The 21,269-nt window shown below is 41.0% G+C and overlaps 1 protein-coding gene and 1 non-coding gene across 2 annotated transcripts in view; both read left to right on the top strand.

The window, feature by feature from the left end:
* Positions 1–21,269, top strand: part of TSPAN5 (tetraspanin 5) — a 185,157-nt gene that overhangs the window by 2,142 nt on the left and 161,746 nt on the right. The window lies entirely within an intron of this gene.
* LOC136148195 (U6 spliceosomal RNA) lies at positions 1,466–1,570 on the top strand. The gene has a single exon (XR_010659479.1). It is a non-coding gene; the product is annotated as a U6 spliceosomal RNA (small nuclear RNA).

Genomic DNA, 21,269 nt, shown 5'->3' on the forward strand with positions numbered 1-21,269 from the left:
TTCTTTCCTTGCTTCCTTTTTTTCAACCCTTGTTGGACATATTTAAAAGTCACATTCCTGGGTGAGGCGTTTTGATTTTATCTGAACTTGAAACTTTCATGACTTTGAGAGTCAGGAACTACCGCACTGGGACTGGATCTTCTTGGGGTGGTGAATTCAAGCCTCTTGATTTTACCTGAACACTTCCGAAAGCTGAACATTTCAGCTACCAGGCAACAAAAAGCACCCAGGGGCTTTCTCTGCAGTTTCTTAGCAGAAGGTGGAAAAGAAAGAAAGGGATCTGGGCCTGTTTCCCTGACAGTTTGGTGCAATTTTGTGGTGTGTACAGAGGCACATTTACTGTTTTCTGTGACTTAGGGTGTAGCAAAACCTCTGGAATTGTAGAGAGCTGCAAAGAATTGCGGAGTACTTGCATGGAGACTTCCAAGAGAAAGTCACATTTTGTCTGATTTTGAAGGTCTTCATCTCTTGGGAGGAGTTTTATGGGAATCCTGAGAAGAGACACGGGGCTCTGGAACTAGACCATCTGTCCCAGGCAGAATTGTTATGTAGATACCTTTGTTATAAGGACCCTTCTCTGACTCTGCTTTCTACACGCCTTGTCCCTCCTTACTGTGCCTAAAGACTTCCACTCATGTACCACCTCATACCTTTGCTATCCTGCTGTCTGCTTCAAGGTTATCTCATAATTTGGGGAATTATTTGGGAATTATGGAATCTCTGAGTTTGCAGTATCCTGGTCTCTAGAGTGATTGTCAGCAGGAAGGTAGCCATGATATTTGATCACAGTAATTTAGACTTAAGATGTTAGTGACTGAAGAGCCAGGACTGGCGGCCTGATTCTGTAAAGTTACGCACCTCTGCTGTCTGCAGTAGCCATCCTATCTGTGACTGCTGGATTCAGCAGACTGGGGCTGCTCTTCCACAGTTGTGAAGAAGACATTGATTACAGAGGATATGGTCTCCTAATCTTTCCACACCGAAACTCTAGAAAAAAATTTTAAAATGTTGTAGACATTTTGAGATAAAGTTCTGGTAAAATAAAACCTGAGAATTTGGTAGCCCTAGCACTAAGCGTTTGGTTCTCTTAGTAATGAGGAGTTTGACTTTTCACTACTCAGTTAACTGCCCAGCCTCAGTTTCTCAACTGTGATGAAGAGTTAGTGCTCACTCTGACAGCACATTGGGAGAAGGCAATGGCACCCCACTCCAGTCCTCTTGCCTGGAGAATCCCATGGATGGAGGAGCCTGGTGGGCTGCAGTCCATGGGGTGGCGAAGAGTCAGACATGACTGAGCGACTTCACTTTCACTTTTCACTTTCATGCATTGGAGAAGGAAATGGCAACCCACTCCAGTGTTCTTGCCTGGAGAATCCCAGGGACAGGGGAGCCTGGTGGGCTGCCGTCTATGGGGTCGCACAGAGTCGGACACTACTGAAGCGACTTAGTAGCAGCAGCAGCAGCAGCAGCAGCCGACAGCACGTATAATAAAATTGGAACAGTACAGAGAAGGTTAGCATGGCTCCTGCACAAGGACGACATGCAAAGTCATGAAGTGTTCCATATATTTACGGCCACTATGGAGAACAGTGTGGAGGTTCCTTAACAAACTAAAAATAGAACAACCGTATGACCCAGCAATCCCACTCCTGGGCATATACCTTGAGAAAACCATAATTTGAAAAGATATATACATTCCAGTGTTTCTTGCAGCATTATATACAATAGTCAGGACATGGAAGCAACCTAAATGTTCATCAACAGAGGAATGGCTAGAGATGTGGTACACATATGCAATGGAATATTATTACCCAGCCTTAAAAAGGAGTGAAATTGTACCATTTGCGGAGATGTGGATCGACATACAGACTGTCAGAGAGGTGAATAATTCAGAAAGACAAAAACAAATATTGTGTATTAATGCATATATGTGGAATCTAGAAAGATGGTACAGATGAACTTATTTGCAAAGCAGACATAGAGACACAGATGTAGAGAGAAAACATATGGATACCAAGGAGGGATGGATTGGCAGATTGGGATTGACATATACACTACTATGTATAAAATAATAACTAATGAAAACCTACAGTAGAGCACAGAGAACTCTATTCATTGCTCTGTGGTGACTGAATGGGAAGAAAATCCAAAAAGGGGGGGGGGGTATGTGTATAGATATAGCTGACTGTAAAGCAACTATACTCCAATTTAAAAAACCAAAAATGAAGGGTTAGTCAAGTTGTAAGTTTCTTTCTAGTTCTGAAAAAAAGAATGGGTCTTTTGAGCTCCAATATGCTGGGGAAGAAAAATATAAGAGATGGGCACTAAAATATAATGAAAATAGCATATATTGGGACACATTTAATTATAGACTTTTTCTCTCACTGAGATTCGTCTGAAAGTAACTTTTATTAATTAATTAATTTTTCCCTCAAGGATTCTTTCATTTGAAAAAAATCTTTCCCTAATTTCTTCTTGGCTTATTGACTTATTGGTATAATAGGCATACTTTTGTATCCCCACTATGAATCTCAAATGTAGTCTTGTGAGTCATTAAATATATTTTTTATTATTAAAGTTAGAGTTTCATGTGTAAAATCTGGATCCTTTTACATAATACTTGTAGTGGTATTCTGAGTAACAAAGTCAACATCTTGTACAGATTCCTTTCTCATTAGTTATCACAAGGTGGTAGTGGGGGAATCTTATTCACCCTATTTTATATTGGAAGAACTCAAGCCAGAAAGGAATTGCTTTTATTGAGGGTGTCACCATACTAGGACATTTCTTGGAAAATCTGAGACTGCTCTGGGGTAGGGGAGGGAAGAGAGAATTACTTCTTTTGGGTAATGAACCTCCACACCCCATCACCCAGCATTAATAGATATTTTGTTCTGGACTTTTTTAGGTTCTGACTCTAATACTTAAAAACTGTTACTAGGCAAGGACATTTATCTCAGGATTCCGGTTATCTATTGCTATATAACAAACAACCTCAAGACTTAGTGGCTTAAGATAAAACTTGATTATATCTGACAATTCTGGGATTTGACCAGGCTCTGCTAGGCAGTTTGCACTTGGAACCGTCCATTTCAGTTGCAGTGAGATGGAGCTGGCTGGAGTTAATTGAAGGCTCACTGGGGTGGGATACCCAAGATGGTACCCCCACATGACTGGCAGTTGATGCCAGCTGAGAGCTCAGCCAGTGGTGTTGGCTAGAGCACCTCAACGTGTTTTCTTAGAAGCAGCTTCCAGCCAGTAAAGACTACTCCTTGAACTGGTCCAGTGTCACTTTCATCTGTTCCTCTGGTTAAAGCATGCATGCAACCCGCTCAGTTTCAAGAGACAAATTCCGCTTTTGTTAGATGAGTGTCAAGGTTGTGTGGGTTGTGGCAATCTTTGGAAAATACAATCTGCTGGAGCCTTGTTGAGTCACTGAATCGTGTCTGAATGTTTTGTGACCCCATGGACTATAGTCTGTCAGTGTCCTCTGTCCATGGGATTTCCCAGGCAAGAAGAGTGGAGTGGTTTGCCGTGTCCTCCAGGGAGTCTTCCTGACCCAGGGATTGAACTTGCATGTCCCTCATTAGCAGGCGAATTCTTTACCACTGAGCCATTTTTGTTTATGAAGGAAAGATAACATTACCCAATGGGCTTCACTGGTGTCTCAGATGGTAAAGAATCTGCCTGCGATGCAAGAGACCTGAGTTCGATCCGTGGGTTGGGAAGATCCCCTGTTAGAGGGCATGGCAACCCACTCCAGTATTCTTGCCAGGAGAATCCCCATTGACAGAGGAGCCTGGCAGACTCCAGTCCCTGGGGTCGCAAAGAATCGGTCACAACTGAGCGACTAAGCACCACGTTATCCAGTAGAGTTGTAGATTTGATGATGCAATCAGATATGATATTACCGAGCACACTGTCTCAATATTTAACAAATGGTGGATAAGGTCTATGTCATTGTCTCCAGATTTCATTCTATTTCCATCCTGGCTATAGAGCTTCTAGAATACCTTAGCCTGGTAGTTTGTCATCACTACTACTAGGTAATGATGCTCCTCTTGATATCTACCAAGGAGACAAGGTGAATAGATTCATCAGATTTATTCATCACTTATTTGAAAAGAGCACTGTGGATCAGTGGAAGCCTTAAATGACTTAGGGGAGTCAAGTCATTTTTCTTCTCTTTGCTGTACAAAGATTAGAAAACCTTGGATCCTTGAGGCCAAATTTCTCCTTGATGTGCTTGCAAATATTACATTGTATCTTTAAGTGTAGGTTTACCCAGGTTTGATGGCAGAATATTGCATCTAATTTGTTTCCACAGGGCTTCAATTCCCAGAGAAGAGAGATTTAGAGAACCTTGTGGGGGGCATCAAGTTGGAAGCCTTATCTTATGATTCACTGTAAATTGTAAGATGTTCTGGAATGATGATACATCAGCAGTTTATAAGTCATAATTTTTGTTTTAATTTGCTAGACATCTGTTAGCTTCGATGGCAACCATATGGGAGTCTAAATTGCCTTTTGAATTACAGGGAGATGGTAGGAAGAAAGCTAAATATGGTTATGAAAGTGTCAAATGGGAAAAGTGTAAGAAGGGTGTGCAGACTTCAGGGGGGAAAGTAATTGAATACTGACTTGCTTGGTCTGGCCTCTCACTCTTGGGTCAGTGAGAAGGCACCAAAGCATTCTCCCTTGATGATATGCCTGGAAGATTGAAATGAAGCCAAGGGGAAGAGTTGGAAAACCAACTAATGTCTCACCCAACATAAAATTGCCAAGGTGAGCTCATTTAGATGGATCACTATGTCGTAATAAGTCCACAGTAGTAGTTAGTCCCTGGCAAAATGTGAAAGCAACCTGTATTTTAACAGAGCTTTATAATTACGGTGTCTTTCTTCTAAACATTTCAAAGCATCGTACAAGCACATTATGACATGTTTGTGACAGATGTAGAAATTGGAGAACAGGGATGTGGAGTGACTTTTGAGGTGATGAACACATTAGGGTCCACTTTTAAAGTGTTAAATCTCTAGCAATAACTATAGCCCTAGCTATAGGGCTATAGTTTTAGACTTCTTATTTTAAACTTATTTTAGAAGATGCTTGTTACTCTAAAATAAAACATCAAGTAAGTCATTTACATCTGTTCATAATTGAAAAGTGATAAGGTTTTTGCATATGCCTCAATTAACACCACCCACAAGCACAGAAAAGTTAGGATGAAAATGTTGTTAAAGAGTATGATAGAATAATAAACTATTGTGTAGTCTATTGAAAATTCATAAATGAAAAATGGAATTTTAAAGACAGTGTTCCTGAGTCACATGCTTCTTTCCATATGTAACGCTGATGACTGTCTTAGAATACTACCTTCAGACTTCTGAATCATCATCCTTCATTAGACTACAAAGCCTTCAATTGCAGGGACTCTCAGTTATTTTCATAAGCTCAGTGTCTAGCATATTGTCTGAAACACAGTAGGTGTTTAATAAATGTTTGTTGAGTGAATGCATTATGAAATCATTGGAGAGTACATAGACTTCCTCTCCTCTCACTTACTATTCAGGGAGGCATTTTCTCTGAACATCTGGCCAACCCTCCTTAGGATGGATTTCTTTGGGACCACTTTAATCACTTGAGAGTTTCATCTTTCCTTCAAACTAGATGGAATCATTCCCCCTGGAGTGTCCATTTTCCTAATTTACTGTTGTTGAATTTTAATTTTTATTTTGAAACAGTCTCACACCTGCAGAGAAATTGCAAGTGGTACTATTTGTTTTTATCCTGAATCATTTGAGAAAAGGTTGCCGGCAAATGGCTATCACACACCAATACTTCAGTGTATGTTTCCTGAAACTAGGATGTTCTCCAAGATAATCACAGTATAGTCATCAAAGCCAGGAATTTACCACTGATACATTACCACCATCTAAATTTTAGACCTCATTCAAGTTTCTCAGTTATTTCAATTTTGTCTTCTAAAGCAGAAGAATTAAGTTCAGAAGACACATTGTATTTAGTTGAGTCTTTTAGTCTTTTTCAGTCTTTCACTGGTCAGATTTTTGACACTTTTGAAGATTTTAAACTAGCTATTTTGTACAATGTCCCTTAATTAGGGTTGGCCTGCCATTTTCTCATTCTTAGATTCAGGCTGTCCATCTCTGGCAGGATAATTACAGAAGTGGTGCTGAGTTCCTCTCATTGCATCCATCAAGGGGCACTGATTTCTGTTTGTGTTTGTTCCGTTACTGATGATGGTCACTTGATTGAAGTGTTGCCTGCCAAGTTTCTCCATCATAAAGTGACTTTTTTCCCTTTTGTAATTTATGTATATATCTTGTGGCAAGTTATTGTGAAATTATGTAAATAGCCCATTCCTCATCAAAATTTCAATTAATTAATTAATATCAGTAAGAACTTTCGGTTTCTTTTTCTCCAGTATGTTTTAATTAAACTCTTACTCTGATTACTTATTTTAATGTTCCCATTGGTCCCAGGTTTGGCAGTCAGTGGCAGTGTCTTTATGCCCTTTAACTCCCATCATTCTTTGAACACATCTTTGCTTTCTTTCAGACAAAGATATTCCAAGCTCATTTTGTAATTTACTAGTGTCATGTCTTATATCAGTCATTTCTCCAAGGAGCCCTAGTTCCTTTGCATAGAGAATGATATGTAGAAGCCAATATCTGGTTGCTAAGTATGCTCATTGCTTCGAGGCTATCACCACCTCTGGGCCCTTTTAATGGACAGGACTATGGAATATGTGTGTATACACATAGGTGCACATAACATACATTTACATCTGTGTTTCTATATCTAGCTATATATTTTCAAAACCATGAGTTCACGCTGGTATCTCAAATCCCTATCTGACACCACAGGGTTTACTTTAGTTTTTTTCTTTTCCATATTTATAACTACCTTCTTTGACAGTGAGAATCCTGGCTCCCATTGTTCTTAACAGTTTACTCATTTGATTAAATCTCTTATGTAGACAGTCTTCCACTGCTGCCGATGACCCTTACCTGGTTCCTCTCCTTACCTGTTGGCGCACCAACCTGCATCCCACCGTGAAGACCTTTCTCTGATACCTGGCTCTGGTCTTTCACATCTTTCTCCACACCCGTTCCTGCACAAAGGCCTATCTTCCTTTGTCCCTTCTCTTGGCTTTAAGACTGAATTTTTCAGGAAGGAGAAGGGGAAGAGCCTGGGTTACTCTTGTGTGATATAAGACTTATCTGCCTCTGCATAGACCTTCATTATTTAAAAATTCCTAAACCCTCTGCTTTCCATCTTTAGAGGCTCTTAGGTTTTTCATGTGTTCTTCATTACTATTTCCAGATTGCTCTTTGCCCTGATTATTGTACTCTGCCTGTGGTCCCATTAATGACGCAACCAGAATGGAACACATTTTTTTCACACACTGTTCCTACCATCCAGAGGATGGTGGGTTGTTATTCTCGAAGTCCCCCTTAAGTTCTAGGTTAGGAGGTCGAGCCTGGATTCATCTTTGAGTAAGTTACTTTTCCACATTATTGCCTCAGTTGCTCAGTCATGTCTGACACTTTATGACCCCATGGACTGTAGCCCACCAGGCTCCTCTGTCCATGGGCTTCTCCAGGCAAGAATACTGGAGTGGGTTGCCATTTCCTTCTCCAGAGGATCTTTCTGACCCAGGGATCAAACTCTGGCCTTTTGCATTGCTCATCTAAAATACAGCGAAAGTAAATTCAATAGCTTGCAGAATTGTTAACCAGTGTTAAATGAGATCGTACACTTGAAAGTGTCAGTTGCTCAGTCCTGTCCGACTCTTTGCGACTCCATAGACTATAGCCCACCAGGCTCCTCTGTCCATGGGATTCTCCAGGCAAGAATACTGGAGTGGATTGCCATTTCCTTCTCCATACACGTGAAAGTGCTTTCTAAAAGGTCATTCTCTCAGTACAAACAGTAGTTATTAACGAAGGCTCAACTGCACATGCTTTTCCTGGCAGCCAGGGAACTTTGTTGGCTCAAGTTGAATTTCTGGTGGAATGAAATCTTCATCTCTTTTTCAAGTGAACTTCTTTTAAACCTATCTCCCTAGGCTAAGTGCTAATCAAAAGCCCTAACCCTCCGGTTAATTATTTGCATTTAGATTAGTACTATATATTTATCCTATTTGAATGTCTTATTCTGGCCCAGTGGTTTTCACTTCCTTCCAGCAGCCGTAGTCTTCCTTAAGGTGTATGGGGCCTGAGTGGGAGGATTTCTGCCCTTTGTTCCTCCTGGAGCAGCTCAGATAGTAGATTTGGTATTTTGAGATACCATGAAGGGTTTTGCTTGACAGAGGGGGTCTACTGCTTAAACACACAGTTGAAAACCACCATTCTAGCCTTCAGATAAATTTCAGTCTTGAAGGTCAAGGCATGTTTAGGAAAAGTTATTCCTCATACAGGTTTTTCTCTTATGGATTTCTTCATGCATAGGAAGTCCTTCATAATTAGGGGCTTCCCTGGTGTCTCAGACGGTAAAGAATCTGCCTGCAATGCAAGAAACCCAGGTTTGATCCTTGGGTCAGGAAGATCACCTCGGGAAGGGGATGGCTACCCACTCCAGTATTCTTGCTTGGAGAATCCCTTGGACAGAGGAACCTGGTGGGCTACAATTCTTGGGGCCTCACAGTGGAACACAACTGAGTGACTCACACTTTCACTTTTCACTTTCTACGGGGTTGGTTGATATTTCACCCCTTTATAGACACAGCAGCATAATCAGTGAACTGTTAGGAAATTTCAGTCTTCCCACCTGGGAATCTGATTCTGTAGGTCCAGGATGGGGCCCTGGTATTAGTGGGGATTTTTAAAAAAAATCCCTGCAGGTGATTTTGATGTCCAGCTGAAGTGGAGAAGCTCTGGCTTGTTTTTCTTGGCAAGATGTGTCATCTCTTGCTATTACTCTCTGGAGGGTCGCTGGGGGAGCTGGGAGTGGGTGGTAGAGGGCTCTGACCAGAGGGTGACTGACTTCACCAGCACACACAGCTAGTGTTCTTCGCTTATGAGAAAAAAAAAAATTATGTGGCCTATTTTATCCCTCATGGAATTTTTTATTAATCCAAAAATGCCAGTTTATTTTTAAACCTGAAAACCCTAAAAACAAAAGGAGAAAAATCTCTGCTAGAGAGAACCTCTTGTGCTGCAATTAGTATGCTAAAATCAGCATCGTATAAGGGTGGAAGCTAGTTATTCATTCAACAGGAACAGAGAAGCAGCAGACGTTCCGTTCTTCTGTCCTTGCGGTCCCGCACACTTGAGTGCAGTGGACTGGGTCTAACCACAGACGCAGGACAGCAGACTCTGCTCTTCACAAACCTGCCTCCCTGTCCAAGGTGCCCTTCCTTTCAGTCTGTTTCCAGAAGCTTCCTCCTGTGCCCCCTGCCCTGAGTGGACTGGGGCTGGGCAGAAGGGGAGTTGCTCTCTGCACCGCTGTGGCGGTTTTGTTGACTTCCCTCTGCCGACATGCCAAGCAGGGACATTTCTTCTCTCATATCTAAGTTTGCAGCACTGTCATGAAGAGCTGACAATAAAGCAAACACAGGAGATGTCTTTCAGTCTTCCTTAGAAAGAAAAGTTTCAATGTGCATAACACATTTTTTCATTTTATTCTGACTTATTCCTTTTTATCTACTCCCTTTTGAAACAAACAAACAAAAAAAAAATTAAGAGCTAGGTGTTCAATTATGGCTGGGCACCTAAAGTGGAAATCTTTTGAAATAAATAAAAATTTTGAAAACTTTTATTTTATATTGGAGTATAGCCAGTTAACAATTTTGTGATAGTTTTATGTGAACAGAGAAGGGACTGAACCATAATATACATGTATCCATTCTCTCCCAAACTCCCCTCTCATCCAGGCTGCCATAAACATTGAGCAGAGTTCCATATGCTATACAGTAGGTCCTTGTTGGTTATCCATTTTAAACATAGCCGGGTGTACATGCCCATCCCAAACTCCCTAACTATCCCTTCCTCTCATTCTCCCCCTGCCTCCAGCCCCAGCAACCATAAGTTCTTTCCCTAAGTCCATGAGTCTCTGGAAGAAATAAAATTTTGAATTAAAATCTGAATGATTTCTCTGAGATGTTTTACCGGAGCATAGTTATCAGCACTCATAAACACACCCAGAATGGTATACACATTCTGTGGTTAGCACTGTGGTATTATCTGTCAGTACATAAAGAATCATTAATTATGAAATATAAGGTATAATATTTAAGTAATGTAATCACCAACCTCAGTAACAAAATAGCGTTTGGAAGTGGTTGGCCAAACATTTTGGCTCTTCTCATTGAAAAGGCATAGTAATGTTCTATAGCTCTTCCAACTACTATTTACTATTTGGATAAGTATTGCAAGACATAGGGCTCTTTCTACTTGTTGAAATTTTTTTTTTTACTAAATTATACTTGGCACTTCATCTTGAATTTCTAAAAATCTGGAGGGAACAGCTGGTGCTCTAATAAATATTCAGGCCAGCTATTTTAATGCTTTGTACTTAATTAAGTCGTCCTAATAAAAAAGGAATACTTGACTTAAGCATTTCTCAAAGTATAATGTTTTGCTTGCAACAAAAATTTCCCCCAACTGTTAATATTTCCCCGAAGCAACCTTAAAACTTAATTCTGCCAAGTGAGTAGTTCTAATCACTTCTGAAGCATTTAATGCCAAAACTCAGTTTTCCTGTTTTAAGGTACAGTCCTATCAATATAGCCCAGCCCCTTAACTTGTGAAGATTCCACAGTCATTGACCTTTTAGAAGAATTCTTTGTAGGGTCCAGTATTAGAGAGTGGTAAAATGTCCACCCTGAGTTGGGCATTCTGGTGGTCTGGTGGTAGGCAGAAGTCTGGTGGTAAGGAGTTTGGATTCTGAATGTGTCTGGATTTTTACCCAGTTTTATTCCCAGACTTGTGATCTTAGGCTACTTACTCACCTTACGGTTATGTCTCCTCATCTGCAAAATGGCATTTTTAGTAGTAGTATTAAGACCCAGCATCTATCTCATAGTTGTGAGGATTAGAGGAGTTAGTATATATAAACTGCCTAGAATGATCAATAGGTATTACCAATTATTACTCTTATTTTCCTCTATGCCTATAATTTCATTCTGGTGTTTTTTTTTTTTTCCTTGACTTCTTTCAGAACCATTACAGTAATCTTACATTGTAACATATATTTTTTTGTTCTCTGTAATGTTCTGCCTACATAAGTACATTTCCAAAATAACTAAAGGGAAAAAAGATCTAACAAATGTTCACAGTGTTCTTTTCATTGTAATGAATGGCATGTAAGTCTTATCATGGATACCAGGCCATGAATTCCTGTTGATTGTTTGTTGTTAATGTTCCCATATTTCTTTACCCAATTGGATTCACTCTTCATTTTCTCTGCAAAACTAGACTGTGTCATGTTGGTGTTTTGTACTGGGAAGTTGAGTTTCTGTTGTTGGACCCTGGTGTTAGGCCTAGCACCTGGGAGAAATAGAAACATTTTATTAAAATCTGTTAAATCTGGATATTTTGAAAATACCTAGATGGCTGTAAACATATGTATTTAGCTTTTGTAGTATCATAAGTCCTGTATGTGTGTGTGTGTGTTGAGAAGGGGACGACAGAGGATGAGATGGCTGGATGGCATCACCGACTCGATGGGCATGGGTTTGGGTAGACTCCGGGAGTTGGTGATGGACAGGGAGGCCTGGCGTGCTGCGATCATGGGGTCGCAAAGAGTCGGACACGACTGAGGGACTGAACTGAAGTTCTGTATATTTTGGTCATTGTTTTACTCTGTATTTCCAGCACATTCTTCAGGTTGTGAAGGTGAACACTGAGTTGGCGATACAGATAATTCAGACTTTCCCCTTGGATGTCTTTCCTGCTGATGAAGAAGCAGGATTTTGGTCAGAACTCCCTGGATCATGGACTAAACCGGCCGCCCCCCTTGGTGAATGAGTGACTGCCTTGCTTCTCCTTTGACGTGTCACTGAGATGCCCATAGAGTGTTGCACTTTTGCTTCCAGTAGTGTCAGCTGATACAGAAGACCTAGGCTGCCCTACTTCCAAGCATAATTCTCTCTCTGATTGGGCTTAACTCTAGGAGAAAGGGCCAGGGCATGCTAATTCAGTGGGTGCAAGGCGCCTGGGCCCTCATTCCCGTGCTGAAGTTGTTCAGAAAGCCCCAGTCATTGAAGGAAGAGAGGAGGGATGAAGGGAGGGTTAGGCAGAATTTTCATTATATTAATCATTAGTAAAAAAGATGGTCTCTGTGGCACGATTGGATATTATAAGAGCACTTATATTGTTTTTTTTTTTAAATTGGAGGGTAATTGCTTTACAATGTTGTGTTGCTCTCTGCTCTACAACAGTGTGACTCAGCTATATGTATCCATATATCCCTCCCTCTTGAGCCTCCTTCCACCCCATCCCCATCCCATCCCTCGAGGTCATCACAGAGCACTGAGCTGAGCTCCCTGCCTTCTACAGAAGCTTCCCACTAGCTGTGTATATTACACATGATAGTGCATATATGTCAGAGGTACTCTCTCAATTCATCCCACCTTCTCTTTCTGCCGCTGTGTCCACAAGTCCATTCATAAGAGCACGTTTAAAGTCATTTCAGCTTACCCACAGCACCCCCACAGTGCTGCTTCAGACTCGCTCACTGACCTCACCGTCCACTGATGGTTTGTGACTTGCGGGGAAGGCCCTGCAGTTTCCTCCTGGTCCCCCTGCCCTCCACTGGCTGGTTTTCAGTGACCGTCCGAAGGATGGCCGGCTGATGATCAAAGCAGCAGATCCCAGAACAAATGTCCTGCGTGGTTTCGAACTGACGTTTGTGCCACCCCTAGAGTTTCTCAAATTTTAAGTCACGTGGGGATCTTGATTCAGTTGCATTTTTTGGTTCGGTGGGCTTGAGAAGGGCCTAAGATCCGGTTCATTAACACGCACCCAGGTGAGGCCGATGCTGCTGGTTCCCTGATCTCATTTTCAGTTGCAAGGATCAAGACCATTTCAAACTATTTTTTTCCTTTAAATTGACTCCATTTTTAAACCTTAAATACATTTATTTTAAAAGGAAACTTGAAAAATATCACTATTCAAATGCATACAATGACAACTATATGGCTTGTTAACTTCTAGGTAACTCTTGGTGCCTGCTGGCAGGCCTGAGTTGCAGACTTATTTTCCTTTGTGACAGTGGAAGTTAACAAGTTAGCAAGTGCTCAGCATCTTGGCGTCAAATGGAGACTTTCTCCTTGACTAGACCAGAGGATTAGGAGAGAGTTGAAAAGGCAATGACTTTCTTCTTCTAGGTTGTTTAATGCTGTATTCTAAAATCGTCTCCCCTGTCATCAGAGGTCACCAGGGAATCTCACTTTGGGGAACACTGCTTTTAAGTAATTTGCAGAAAGACATGCATTTATAAGCTGAAACCTATTAGTAAGATGGATGGATCTCTAGAGGGAAAATGACTGGGGGGATGTGTTCAAATTTTTGCCTACTCTAGGTTCTAGTTCCTTTTGGGAAAAAAGAGGGGTACTCCTAACTTCTGAAGAGTTGCTAACCCCAAGCCCAGTGAATAATTATATCTTGCTTATAAAAGGGAAAATACTTTGGGAAATTGGATTTTAGACAAACAGAAAGTCAACCTGAAACAGTTGGAAACCTATCTCAGTGGGTTTCTTTCCCTGCTCTCTGTCTCCTCTTCCTTCAGTTTACTATTGATTATGTCCGATTTGGAATGAGTTCATTTATTTGCTGCATTTTTTAGTATTTGTTGTTGTTGTTCAGTCACTAAGTTGTGTCCGACTGTGTGCGACCCCATGGACTACAGCATGCTAGGAGGCTTCCCTGTCCTTCACCATCTCCTGGAATTTGGTCAAACCCATGTCCATTGAGTTGATGATGCCATCCAACCATCTCATCCTCTGGCACCCTCTTCTCCTGCCCTCAGTCTTTCCCAGCATCAGGGTCTTTTCCAGTTAGTCGGTTCTTCACATCAGGTGGCCAAAGTATTGGAGCTTCAGCTTCAGCTCAGTTAGAATAGGGTACTTTCCTTATACTTTTCTATTGTAAAACAATACATCAACATTAATATACTTTTTTAAGAAAAAGTAATTGTACTGCATTCCTAATAATAACTTTCAGTTCAATTTTATTAAAAGTAGAGATTCTTAGTCAAATCCTCTGAGAGCAGTGAACAAACAGCCCAAAATAAACAAAAAGCCCATTGTAGAGTTTAGTGGCAGGCATCTACAAGAACTTGAATTTAGCAAACCACAGTTACTTAACTTTGTGAAGTAAAAATGTGCTTTTCCATCTCTAGCTTTCAAGCATTTCTTCTGACTTTACCAGTATTTCCCCCCTCAGGACAACATTTAGAATAAGTATTTCAACATACAGAACAAATACCTTGTGAATAAACATCAATTTCACACAATAACAATGACAACAAAAAATCAATAAATCTGCTTTAGGCATTTGAAAGCCCCTGTACTTTTAAAGGAAGGAGTTATAGTGTTCAGTAACTGAAAAACAAAACCTTCCAAACATGAGCTCTTAGCTTTAAATGTTTTTCAGCATGACCTTTACATTGGGTAGAAAAATGTAGTTGGGAACGACATTGTTCCCATTGAAGTTTTCATTGAAGGTTTCTGCTTATTCAAAGATGGACAGCAACTCCCCACATGGCAACTCATGTGAGTAAAGCTACTTAGTATTTTCTTTTTTGTAATCTCATAACTGGAATTCTGGGGGAATAGTGTGGTTTCTTTTTTTTCTTTTTAGTACTGTTTAGCTTTGTCTGTTGGTCTTTGAAAGAATAAATTGATAAGATCATTATATGTGGCATTTTAATTTTTTTCCTGTCTCTAAGATTTAATAACCCCTAGTATTCTTACTGTATGCTCTGAGAGTTTTACAGTTGCTCTCCAGTGATGGCCTGAAACAACTGCATAAAAGTTAGAAAATAATGTCTTATTCATCCTTTTATAGAAATGAAAAGATTAGTTTCACTAAAAAGAGGACTGAAGTATCTTTTATTTTTTGTGAAATACATAGTGAAGTCACTCAGTATTGTCCGACTCTTTGAGACCCCGTGGACTGTAGCCTACCAGGCTCCTCTCTCCATGGGATTTTTCCAGGCAAGAGTACTGGAGTGGGTTGCCATTTAGTATTCCATTTAAAATTGATATATATCCTTGGAATTTTTGCATATTAAGTGTTGATTTATGTCTTTGGCTTTTTTTTTTTTTAATAAGTAGATATGTGCTTTCTTTGGATAAAGAAAGAGACACTACTTAAATGACTATATGACCTCCAAATAATTTAACTGTCAAGACTACTGAAGTGGGTTGCCAAGTACTTCTCCAGGTGATCTTCCTGACTCAGGGATTGAACCCAGGTCTCCTATATTGCAGGAAGATTCTTTATCATTTGAGCTACCTGGGAAGCCCTAATTTGTGATAAAAGATTAAAATTTCCTTATTATAGTTTCCTATAAAGATGCAAGGGCTTCCCTGGTGTCTCAGACAGTAAAGAACCTGCCTGCTAATGCAGGAGATGTGAGTTTGATTCCTGGGCTGGGAATATCCCCTGGAGAAGGGAATGGCTACCCACTCCAGTATTCTTGCCTGGAAAATTCCATGGAGAGAGGAGTCTGGTGGGCTACATATAGTCCGGTGTGGGGATTGAAAAGAGTTGGACAAGACTGAGCGACTAAGAGTATAAAGATGCAAACTAAATTAAAAAAATTTTTTTTAAGTTAAAAATAAAACTCAAGAGATCAGTCTTAGTACCTAATACCTATGCAGGAAAAAACACTATTCTTGCTATTTTGGTTCTCGGATGAAGACTAGAAAATAAACTCTTTTGAAGTATGAAATTACCACAGCCTAGCTGGAGGCACCAACAAATCATTAATTATTGCTAGGAACCTTTCAGAATGCAGTTTTTTCATTTCAAGCATCGTTTCTATTGAATCCCCTCCTCCCCCTGCCCCCTTTTCTGTGAATTTAATTCCAGAACCAAGACATAGGACTTTTTGCTTTGGGGGTAACAAAATCTCTTTCTCATACTTTTAAAAGGGTAGCCTGCTGATAAAACATGGAAGGTTGGAATCATTTTGAAGAGGAATGGTTGTTCAAATATTCGGGTGTTCTTTGGCAAGTCTTTTCAGTGCTCTGGTATGGGAACTACCATTTGATTGGGGTTTTTATTCTTGATTATATAATCTGAAGACTTACATATTGAAATGGACCTGAAAAATCGGTTCAACCTCTAGGTATTGGCCCCCTTCCCCACCTTTTTTCCCCTCTTAATAGTAGAATCCTTTCTTTTTTCCCATCAACCTTTGCCTCAAAGCCCCCAATTTATAAAGCAGGGACAGCTGGTGTTCTGGGTGCAGAGCATCCTCGTGGGCTCAGCGGTTCTGGCCTCGCTGCGTGGGGAGGGCGCGAGGAGGGGATGGCGGTGGGCGTCCTGGCGGATCTGATGTCGTGCTGAGGACGGTGGAGAAGGTATCTGTGTACCATTTATTCCTTGAACGAGGATGAAGTTGGCATTTGGCCTGGAGGCTGGGTGCTGGCGGAACTGCCCAAGTTTCCTGAGTCCCAGTGCTCTGACCGCCTTTGGTTCTACTAAACTGGGGCGGTCACTTTGATTAACATAAACCTTGCTTCTGTTAAGTAAGTATGCAGGTTATTTATTATGCATTACTCTTGTGTTTTGGAATGAGCAGGCTCAAAAACTCCTTCTTCGTATGGATTCCATATGTGACTTTTAAGTCAGCAGAGACACAAAAGCTTCCAATTAAATTGCACATAAAGTTGCACATTGAATAGATTAAGCTTGATGGCATAGGTATTATCTGAAATTCTTTGTCATCTCTAATATTGTTCATATTTCATTTAAACAAGCTATTAGGTGTTGGATGATTCTGTGCTGATGAACTAAACCTACAATTCACATGTGTCCTATTTGGGTTTTTTATTACTGAACGAATATGCCCATGGGATTTGTTATTTGTTTTGCACTGATGTGCTCCAGATGAAATTACAGGATGATTTTTAAAAAAATGATACATTTACTCTTTATTTCTCCCTCACCCCAGCTTCCCACTCCCCCTACCCCCCGCCCCTGCAAACAATGCAGAGAACATTGAGATGTTTAAAATAGGGGTTAAGAGTGAGACTGCTTGGGTTCAAACATTGGCCTTGGCAGTGCCAAGCTTTGTGACTGTGAGCAGCTGTGTCATCACGCTGGTCTGTTTCTCATGGGCAAAAAGTGGCTGACAGTAATGCCTGCCCCTGGGATAATGAGAAAGATTCAGTGAGATGATGCACGGGCAAAGCCTGAGGGGCGAGTGCTCCGTGACTGCTGACCTTGGACTCAGGTGTGGATTGGGTGACTGCTTGGGACAGGTGCAGGCTTTTGATTCATTATCACCTGGGAAAGGTGGTGTCAGAGTCCGGGAGCCTCAGCTTGCTCTGCTAGGGAAGCGCTGTCTGTGTGACACGACATTTCTGGCGGAACTTTGTTTCCTTTGGTGTTTTACCTCCTGGAGAGGTGGTATCTCCAGGCTTCCTCTGGCAACTTCCTTTCCTTCCTCTCTCTCAGAAGTGTCTGAGAGTTTAGGTTTCGAGCCAAGTAGCTGCTCTGTTCCCTTGCCTGCTGGACCCTGAACTCCTCCCCTCATGTTTAGCTGCAGCTGTTCATCTTATCCATTGTTGGCATGACCCCATCACCCCTCCGTTTCTTTAATCAAAAATACCAGCATTTCTCATGGCTTGCCTTAGAGGGTCATTTTGAGGCCACGGACCTACTTTTTTTTTAAACGGTAGTATATGTAGAACATTACAGTTCCAATAAAATAATAATTCTAATAATAGAAGTATGTCTGGAAAAATGCCTAAAATATAGCAGGTATCCAGTAACTGCTGAGATAAGTTAATTGAATCTACAGTAATTTTCTTTCTCAATAACCATTTTTCAATTGATGTATAACTAATTTACAATGTTGTTTCAGGTATACAGAAAAATGATTCAGTCATACATATATAAATACTTTTTCAGATTTTTTTCCATTATAGGTTATTGTAAGATACTGAATATAATTCCCTGTGCTATACAGTAGGTCCTTGTTGTTTATCTGTTAGATCCATAGTAGTCTATAACCATTAATCCCCAAATCCTATTTTGTCCTTCCCGGTCCCCTCATCCCCTTTGGTAGCCATAAGTTTGCAAGTTTGCTTTGAGTCTGTGAATCTTTTTCTGTTTTGTAAATAAGTTCTTTTATTTTTTTAGATTCCACATTATCTGTGGATATCATATGGATATCATGTGATATTTTTCTTTCTCTGTCTGACTAAGCATGATAATCTCTCTGTCCATACATGTTGCTGCAAATGGCATTATTTAATTCTCTTTTGTGGCTGACTGTCCATTGTGTATAAAGACCACATCTTCTTTATCCACTCATCTGTTGATAGACACTTAGGTTCCATGTCTTGGCTATTGTAAAAAAAGAATGCTGCAGTGAACATTGAGGGTACATGTGTCTTTTTGAATTATGATTTTTTTTCTGGATATATGCCCAGGAGTAAGATTATAGGATCATATGATAGTTCTATTTTTAGTTTTTTAAGGAACCTCCATACTGTTCTCCATAGTGGCTGCACCAATTTACATTTCTGCCAGAAGTTAGAGGAGGGTTCCGTTTTTTTTTTTTTTTTTCGTATACTCTCCAGCATTTGTTTTTTGTAGACTTTTTAATGTTGGTCATTTTGACTGGTGTGAGGTGATATCTCATTGTAGCTTTCATTTGCATTTCTCTAATAATTAGCAGTATCGAGCATCTTTTCATGTACCTGTTGGCCAAATGTATTACTTTCTTAGCTTCAGAAAGATTAGCATCCACCTGGGCCCCTCTAAAAAAAATTTGTTATACACAAGTAGGTATGTGTATGAAGTTTAATTTATTAATATATAATTTATTTTGCTTATAATTACAGATTTTCCAATTTAATTTTTACTTAGATACTTATTAGTTTTTGTTACAAATGGTGTTTTATGAGCTGTTGAACTTTAAGGAATCTGGCATTTTAAATTGTTTTCCACAGTATAGGAAGTAAAAAATATGTCTGAAAAATCTTTGACATTATAGTGAAAACAAGCAGTTTCCCTCCCTGAAGTCAATGCCTTTCAGAGTGTGAGCATTTGTCAAGCGGACTTTTGTCTTGTTTTTTGTTTCCCAAGTTATCATCATAAGTTATTTCTCTTCCTTCAGCTACATAGATGAAGATTTCTGGAACTAAAATTTTACCCAGATTGAGACTAGCTTTTGTCCTATTCACTATTAATATATAGTTATTGCTGTTCAGTCACCATGTTCAACTTTTTGTGACCCCATGGATTGCAGCCCGCCAGGCACCTCAGTCCATGGGATTTCCCAGGCAGGAATACTGGAGTGGGTTACCATTTCTTTCTTCAAGGGATCTTCCCAACCCAGGAATCAAACCCGCATCTCCTGCTTTGGCAGATGGATACTTTACCACTGAGCCACCAGGGAAGCCCCATACACACACACACATATATATATACACTTTATTTTTTAAATTTATTGTGCATTTCTAACTATAGGTAAGTTTCCAAAAGTAGGGGAGGTGAAACAGGAAAGGGGGAGTGGAGAGGCAGAGGTGGTTTTGGCTACTGTATTGAGGGAAGCATATGCTTGGGAGATCTCAGACTGTGTTTTTCAACAATTAAATTATGGGGTGTTTCACAGCACCTTTCCAATGAAGGGTGTAACGCGGCTGCTTTTGCAGCCCATGGCATGAAGAGTATAGGGGGCTTCCCGTGGAAGAGTTGTTGGGACCATGAAGCCCATCAGGACAGTCGTTCACATCGAGGAGAACACACAGGTTGCTTGGAGGTGCTCCTCCACATGTTTCTGTGTCCTCCGTGCCTTGCTGGGTGGGCCAGAAATGCTCTTGGGCCATCCCTTAGGGTTGTGGTTGTGGCGAGCAACTTTGAAAGATGAGATCATGTCTCTCTGGGACAGAGAGAAGTCTCAGCTACTGCTTGTTATAAAGCACAGGTTCCACAGCTGTGACTCAGACGTAAGGCAGCACTTCTGTGGCTTCCTTCTGGGTGCCTCCATCACCGCCGCTGGCCTCCGGGGTGAGGAGGACTAACAGACGTGGCGCCCGTGTTGCCTGCCGTGCTGTGGATTCTACAGTCCTCTGTCTCTGACCCAGGAGTTTTATGTCTTCTGCCAGCTTCCATGGAACAGCCCTGAGGCTGATTTATTACCTTGGAAGTAGGGTAAAAGCGAATCAGGACCCGACACAGGTGTGCTGTGTATAAGCTGGATATATCGCCAGTTAAATGTGTTCAGATGTGTCCTGTTTAGGACATAATCGCCTGGGCCTCACCTACCAAGAATGTGGTTAGGAAGGCCAAGTTTAGAAATCTCAGGGCTACTCCGATTTCTCAGACACTTCATAGCTGTGCCCCTGGCCAGTGTGACTCCAGGGAAGCAAAGGAGACCAAGGCACCCTTTCCCCAAGAAGCGTAGCATCCTGAGTTAGGGAAGACGGAGAGCTGACGCGCAGGAGTGGCTGATGTTAACAGTGCCAACAGGATCTGGGATTATTGGTGGCAGTGGAGGAGGGCCCAGGGTGCTGGGAGCCTCGGCAGCCCCAGAGGGCACGGGCAGGGCAAGTTGCAGAGACTGCCAGGTGCCTGGCCCTAAGAGAAGAGAGATGGGAAAGGCCCGGGCCAAGCCTAGGACCAGAGCTGAGCAGAAGTGCTCATCTCAGAAGCAGGCTGGCTCTGCTGACTTGGACGGGGGAAGAGACTTTCTGTTTGCTTTTTGATACTTGTGTAATGAATTGTTTTTAAGCAATCAGTGAACCGGCCTCTTGGAGAATGACACTGAGATCACCTCCAAGCCGGTATAGGTAATTTAGAGAAGCGTTTGAAATGGCAACCCACTCCAGTATTCTTGCTTGGAAGATCCCATGGATGGAGGAGCCAGGTAGGAGTTGCATGAATTGGACACGACTGAGCGACTTAACTTTCTTTCTTTTAATTAACAGTGGTGTTAATTGAAAGCATATGAAAGCCAAGTAAGAACATTTGTTCAGAAGAATAACTTGGGTGTGTGTTTTTTCAAATATGACTGTAAAAACCTACTTACTGGTTATCTGCAGTAGGTATTTACTTACC

This window comes from Muntiacus reevesi, chromosome 16 (assembly GCF_963930625.1).
Source record: "Muntiacus reevesi chromosome 16, mMunRee1.1, whole genome shotgun sequence".
Classification (NCBI taxonomy): Eukaryota; Metazoa; Chordata; class Mammalia; order Artiodactyla; family Cervidae; genus Muntiacus; species Muntiacus reevesi.